The sequence below is a fragment of the Lemur catta genome, chromosome X, assembly GCF_020740605.2.
Source record: "Lemur catta isolate mLemCat1 chromosome X, mLemCat1.pri, whole genome shotgun sequence".
Classification (NCBI taxonomy): domain Eukaryota; kingdom Metazoa; phylum Chordata; class Mammalia; order Primates; family Lemuridae; genus Lemur; species Lemur catta.
The window spans coordinates 31,667,543-31,674,706 of NC_059155.1; the positions used below are offsets into that span (position 1 = coordinate 31,667,543).

The 7,164-nt window shown below is 46.0% G+C and overlaps 1 pseudogene; it reads left to right on the forward strand.

Annotated features, from left to right (window-relative positions):
* The first annotated feature begins 1,174 nt into the window (after window positions 1-1,174).
* LOC123628003 lies at window positions 1,175-1,774 on the forward strand (annotated as a pseudogene).
* Window positions 1,775-7,164: the final 5,390 nt, after the last annotated feature.

Consider the following 7,164-nt stretch of genomic DNA (forward strand, 5'->3'; position numbering starts at 1 on the left):
GGCAGAGAGAATATAGTAGGTACAATGTCCAGCTGAGCAATTAGAGAAGATAGTTAGAGTGGAGTTCAGCTGTGGATCTGGGACAGACTCACTAATGGTGAGGGAAGAGTGATTAACAGATAGTAACCAGAGCTTTACTGTAAGTTGTGGACAAGTGTCAGAAGGTTGGTGAAGATATTCCCAGCAAGCTGGAAGTTTGGCCACTTGGTGGGAGGCTGAAATGACCCTGTAGTCGACATTGTCAGTGACTTCGGTGCCAAGTAATGGGCAACAGGCTTGAAGAATACACAGTTGGATGTGGAATATTGAACTACCCAGAGAAATGAAAGGCAGCAGGCCTGCTGGGGCTAGAAAAAAAACAGTTACATGGGGAATGTAAACAGAGTTGAACAAACTTGGTGGTAGCAGGCTTTGAGTTGCTTGATTGCAGAGTAATGGCAGGCCAAAATGGAACAGGAAGACCAGGAAAACTCAGAAGTAAGCAGTAAGTTCTGGAGGCTCTGTGTGTGCTGGAGGTGATATAAGAGATGGAAAAGCTTGATCTTGGAGGTGGTCCAGTCAAGCCAAAGTTTCAGATCTTGCCCATCCTGGATGGCTGCCAAGAGCAACTGAGGTGAACTGAGGTATCAAATGTTTCCAGGAAGTACAGGCCATAGAATTGGTGGTGGAGGTGGCCCAAGAGGCTACTGGGCAAATACACCAATAAAGCTCTTGTCAGGTAGAGTTGTAGCAGTTGTAGTTGGGATTGGTGGGGCAGTCTGTGTGGCCATCCTGGGTGCAAGTTAGGGATGTTAACAGTAAGGGCATCTTCTAGCAGGTAGAAAAGTCAATGCTCTGTCCCATGAAGCATTCACCTTGGGCTTGATGGGGCAGTGGACCTTATAATGCTGACAAGAGTGGTGGTGCACAGGCAATGACCAGCCTGAAGTGTGTCTGTTAGGAGAAGGCATAAAAGCTCTTGTGCATGAGGGAGCTCCTTGCAGACTGGAAAGACCTGAGCTGGTGTTGAGGGCTGGGTGAGTATTGCAAAATCCCTAACTTGTAAAGTTGTCACAGCATCAGAGAGGGGTCCAAAGAACAGCTGAGAAGAAAGGTGAGAAGGTGTTCATGGAAGCTGACACAGAAGGGAAGTTGCTGTGTGTTAAAATCAAGAGGACTCTTTGAGGGCCCTCCAAATCCCATTGCAGCCATTGCTGTAGCCACAATGCTGAAACGAAAGAAGCAAAATCAGCACCAGCCACCGCCTCCACAGCAGCCCCCACTGCCCAAGCAGGAAGAGACAGGTGATGAGGAGGATGGGAGTCCCGGCAGACCACTCAGCCTTCTGGGCCCTCCCACAATCGCCAATGGAAAGCCTGGTGATCCCAAGTCAGCTCTTCACAGAGGTCCTCCAGGATCAAGGGGGACTGATCATTCCACCACTGCTCAGTCTCCCACCTCCTCCCGGGGGTAGAGGCCCAATTTGGGGAGGCCTCAGCCCCAGGTCTGGCCCATATAGTCGTGGTTGGTGGGGGGGGTCAATGCTGAACCTCCTTTTCCGGGGCCAGGCCATGGGAGTCCCTCCAGGGGAAGCTTTCACAAAGAGCAGAGAAACCCTCGAAGGCTCAAAAGCTGGTCTCTTATCAAGAATACGTGCCCAGCCAAGGATGACCCCCAGGTTATGGAAGACAAATCTGACTGCCCTGTCTGCCGACACTTTGCCAAAATGGGCCACTGTCGATATGAGGACCTCTGTGCCTTCTACCACCCCGGCGTCAATGGACCTCCTCTGTGAGACTGTGCCTTCCATCCAGGCCAGAAGGAGCCCTCTGTGACCTAGTGGCCATGTATATCCCTGTGGCCCCATGGAGGCTACTGTGAGGCTCTTCCACCCAACACCCGCAGTCAGTGACACACCCTCCTCACCCATCACCGCCCCCATTTGGGGTCCAGAGTTGTGTCTCAGCGCTGGTGCAGAACGTGCGCTTGTTTCTGATCTGGCCTCCAGAGACTTCCCTTCGGGACCCCTTCAGTTGCCTCCTAGCTCCTTCCCCCGTCAAATGACTGCTGAGCAGGAAACCTCGTTGGTGCTGTTTCTAGTGCATCTATCTGTCCACTAGTCCCCCTCTGTTGCCCTTGATTCCTGAGAGCCTGGAGCAGATTCCTGCCATTCCCTTCTAGCTGCTTGTTTTAAGTCTTTTTTATGTGACACCCCTTGCCCTCGATGTTGTCAGCTGCTCGTGAAACTCACCAGGTTGTCTGACCTGGGGTCAAGTTTGGGTGACTGGTACAGTTACTCCCTAAAAGGCCACTCTCCCTGCTTTTGGATTTTGTAGTTTCTCGGTCAGTAGCATGATCCCCACCACTGTGGTCTGTGATCACTGTGCTTTGTGAAACTGTGCATAGCCCTTTGTAGCCTTTCTCAGTGTCCGTGGCATTTTTGTGACTTCCCAACACTAGAATAAGTTTTCCTGCCAAAATGAGTGAGGCTCTTGATGCCCTCTGGACTCTCCCCACCTCCCAACATGGGAGAATTGTGAAGCTTTCCACCAGACTGCCTCCCTGGCCCTTCCATTCTCCTGGTGTCGGTTATTCTGGATCTGACTCAGGCCTGTGAGGCGTCTGGTAAAGCTTCTGGTGGTTTTACCCTACCTAGCTCCTCTCCAGTCCATTTTAGTTAGACTGTGTTATTGTGAGGCCACCAGCCCTTTCATTTGAATTCTGTGAATCTCCACCTGGCCTGTCTTCGGGTGGAGGCTGGACAGTACTGTCGCCCTCTCCCAACCCTCATCCCTACAACCCTGGAGCTGGTTGTCTTCTGTGAAAACGGCAGTGAGCAGGTTCGGTTTTGAGCTGGCCCTGAGGAAATGGGTCAGGAGTTGTGCGTGTAAGAGGGAGGGGTGAGAGCTCTTGGAGAACTGAGAATGAGTTTTTTTTTTTCTTTTTAACATTTTTTTTATCTTAGTAATAAATGGAGTGGAATCCAGCATTTTCTTTAAAAAAAAAAAAAAGAGGACTCTTTGAAAGTAGGGAGGAAGACATGCGATACAGGAAGGCCACCTGCTAACATCAAACAGGCAGTGATATTAGCCGTCGTCATTGTCACATGGCAAGATGGCAGAGTCCAAGGAGTAGAAAAGAAGTAACAATAAAGTCCAGTTATCATAGGGAAAGCATAGGTGCCAGGGCTAAGGTGTCTGCAGGGTCAGTGTTGCAGCAAGGGCCTTCTGTCAATAGCGATGGTTGGAATTTCATCTACTTTGCTTCTGACAGTTAACTGCCACCACCTGGCCTCTATTATTTCAGTAAGTATCTTTATCACCCCAGACCCCAATTCCATAATAGTATAACTACTGTGTCCCTGACCTGTACAGGATGGCCACAACTACTTTCCCATTGGTGCTGGTGCCCCCTCTCATTAATGCAACTCATTTTGCTTTGGTTGATAGAACGTTTTCAAGTCTCTCCTAAGGAATATAATCACGTGTCAAGTTTTCCAGCCTTCATAGTATATCCATTCTAGCATGCTCACTTCCCTGAGCCTTTTGATCTCTTTTTTCACCATCTGCCACAGCAATTCAAACCTCTTTACTTCACATTGCTTTATTCAGGCTACCAAGAGCCAAACTAACAGCATTTTAGCACTGTCCTTTGAGGTCTTCACCAAGATATTAAATTCTATATCATGAGTGCACTCTCCCATATTTAAAAAGTTTCCCTTATTCAACTTTATGTTTCATCCTACACACTGATCCAGTACCCTCAGAATCTAGCTACATATATATTCTCCTAGCTCCTATCAGAACATGTTGACTAGGTACTATAACTCCTTTGAGATATAATTTCTTCTCTATTCTAGCAGGCCTAGCTAGCAATTCCTTGACTAGGTTATGTTGTGACTTAATGCTCGTTATTGGTCTGGTGATCAGGAGAGGAGGTAAGGGTAGATCCGGGCCGGGCGTGGTGGCTCACGCCTGTAATCCTAGTACTCTGGAAGGCCAAGGCGGGTGGATTGTTTGAGCTCAGGAGTTCGAGACCAGCCTGAGCAAGAGCGAGACCCCATCTCTACTAAAAATAGAAAGAAATTATACAGACAGCTAAAAATATATAGAAAAAATTAGCCGGGCATGGTGGCGCATGCCTGTAGTCCCAGCTACTCAGGAGGCTGAGGCAGGAGGATCCCTTGATCCCAGGAGTTTGAGGTTGCTGTGAGCTAGGCTGATGCCACGGCACTCTAACCTGGGCAAGAGAGTGAGACTCTGTCTCAAAAAAAAAAAAAAAGGGTAGATTCAGAGGGACAGGGACACAGGTAGCCTTTCCTCTCCTTGCTTATCTTCAAGCACCAATCCTTAAAATGGGGAATAGGGTCACTTCTGCAGACCCACAGAGTTCAGGGGAATCTTTTTTGGTGTGTATCGACCCCAATATTCCCCTCCCATTTCTCAGGGTTTCATTCCTTCTGAATCAAGGCTCTGATTTTGGCATAGAAAACTTGCCAAGGCTAATAATTCAGCATTCTCTGCTCTGCTACTTTTATAATTAAGTGCTGAGCCTGATCTTCAGTTTTGTCAGTGCTCAGGCTGAATGAGATGACAGTCTCCTTATATGCTGCTAAGGAGGCGCTTTGGCATGCACGCATAGCCTTTATTTATGGTTTAATCATATTCAGCCTTTCAATATCTTTCTCTAAAGCATCAATAACCCCAATAATAACAATCTAATTTCTTAATCTTCATGTTTACTATTTCCCCCATACATCTCAAACATCAAAGACATTATACCTACTAGTATATGCCTTGCATTGATACCCCATCCCAGTTCACCACCAGTAAAAGTTTTAACAAATGTATGACAGGCCTCAGTGCTCTACCTACCATCAGTGATGGGTCCTTCTTTGTCAGAGGGTCAGCAAGAATCCAGTTGGAAATCCCATTTTAGTGCTGCTTTCCAGGACTAAATCCCACAAGATGGATTCCCCAAAAATCAGAATCTGAAAAGGTGATTTGCATGTAGGACATTTATCAGGGAGTCCTCTTGGCAACACCTGTGAAGGAGTGAGGGAAACAGGACTAGGCAGAGAGAAAAGCTGGACTCTGATGTAATCACAAGAAAGGACCCAGAAAGCTGAGTGCAATGCTGCATGCCTGTAGTCCCAGCTACTCAGGAGGCTGAGGCTGGGAGATTGCTTGAGACCAGGAGTCGAACTTCTCTATCTTCCCAAACTCCCTTGTGAGATGGGTCTTTTCTCATGGTAAGTGGAGCTTCAGAGGTGCTTCTGACTTGATTTCTTGATTGTTACCTGAGGATACATCCTATGATGCTTGACCCTCCACTTCTTCTTTTGGTTATTGAACCCACGCATGTTCCTGGAATAAGGAATTCTAATGTCCCTTTCTCCAGTGGGCATCAGGTGTCTCTGAGGCAATACAGACAGGTGATCCCTTGATTACTAAGCCAATAGATGCTTTACTGTTCATACTGCTCCTCATAGTCTGGCTGGCTCCTCTCCTGCTAGCTTTTCCAGTGTATAATAAAATTTACCCTGCTTTCCAGCTCTCAGTCTTCCTGCTTTATTTCTGTATTCTTACTGGTGTTCTCCTTCAATTCAGAAGAGACTTGGCCATTTTAAAGAAAAAGGCATGCCCTCTGGCCTTTTCATGCTCCTAGCTATTCTAGTACTAAAGAACAGTCTGTATCCTCTCCCTGGAAGGAAATTGGAATTGGTCACAAACACAATTCTAATACATTTTATAAACACAGTCATGTACAAGACCTGAGCTGGCCTCACTGCAACCATCTCCATGGAAACCAAAAAAACATATGCATTTTGAGAAGCCTGAGGTCAAATCCCTGTGGCACATATTTTTTTCACACTGAATGACGCACGTGAAAATAACTCAAGTAAAAGTGATACAGGCTAAATCCTAGATGAACTTGTTATTCCCAGCCTACCATCAAAGGTTACCCTGAGATTTTCCAACATGCCACACGACTACCAACTGACAGAGAGTTATCACAAATATTCTTAGCCTCGCTGCGCAACTAGCTAACTTCCCACGTTGGAACAATAGGTTTGGAGAATTGATGGCCTTTTTCCTCCATCACCCAAGCATAAAATTCCTCGACCTATGGAGCCATTCATCCATTCACATTTGAAACAATATTATGCCAAAAGAATTCACATTCTGTAGGGAATACATTTCAAAAGACTCAAAGTGATGTGCAGAGACTCTGGGTGATCTGCATTTAGTACAATATGTTCAAGTCTGTGGAAATTCATCATCCACAAACCAGAAGGGCAAAGAAAGTCCAGGGGGAGCCAAAGACCTAATATACGTAAATATGATCCCCAAGGGCCTCTGCATGATGGTTTCACTGAACTCTACTTTAATTCAATCTAGGGCTATGTTCTACTTTGTCATGGCATATACACTGCTCAAGACTACTCTTTACCTTGGTGCCTTATTATATTAGCCAGGATCCTTGAGAAAAACAGATATCACACATAAACTGGATAACTTAAGAGTTTAATAAAGGGACTTTTAGTATCATTAATAAAAGTGGGGGCAGAATTTCTAATCAGGTAGTCCATTACCGACAATAGGGAAGAGTAATTACCATGCCCAGGTCTGAAGGGGGAAAAGGGGTGGTAAATGGAACCCAGAGAGGATACCACTATATGTAGCTAATATGGCAGGAGTCATGACATTCAGTAGGCAAAATGAAATCAACAATGTTGACTCCTCAGGGAATTCAGGAGAAGCCAGGGGAATAAATACTCTGAATTTAATTTCTTCCCCCTTCCCAATGTCTTCCTTATAACTTACATTGGCCAAACCCAACCAGATACAGCAAATCAATAAACATTGGACTTAAACTACAATTTAGAGCAAATAGACCTAACAGACTTATAATTTGAATGTCCCCTCCAAAACCCATGTTGCAATTTAGTTGTCATTGTAACAGTATTGAGAAGTAGGGCCTCTAAGATGTGATTTGGCCATGAGAGTTCCACCCTCATGAGTGGGCTTAATTCCTTTAAAAAGGAGGTTTTGGAAGTAGATTCTCTCTTGCTCTCCTGCTTGCTTGCCCTTCTGCCTCCTGCCATGGGATGATGCAGAAATAGGGCCCTTACCAGATGCAAGACCCTCAACCTTGGACTTCTCAGCTTCCAGAATTGTAAGA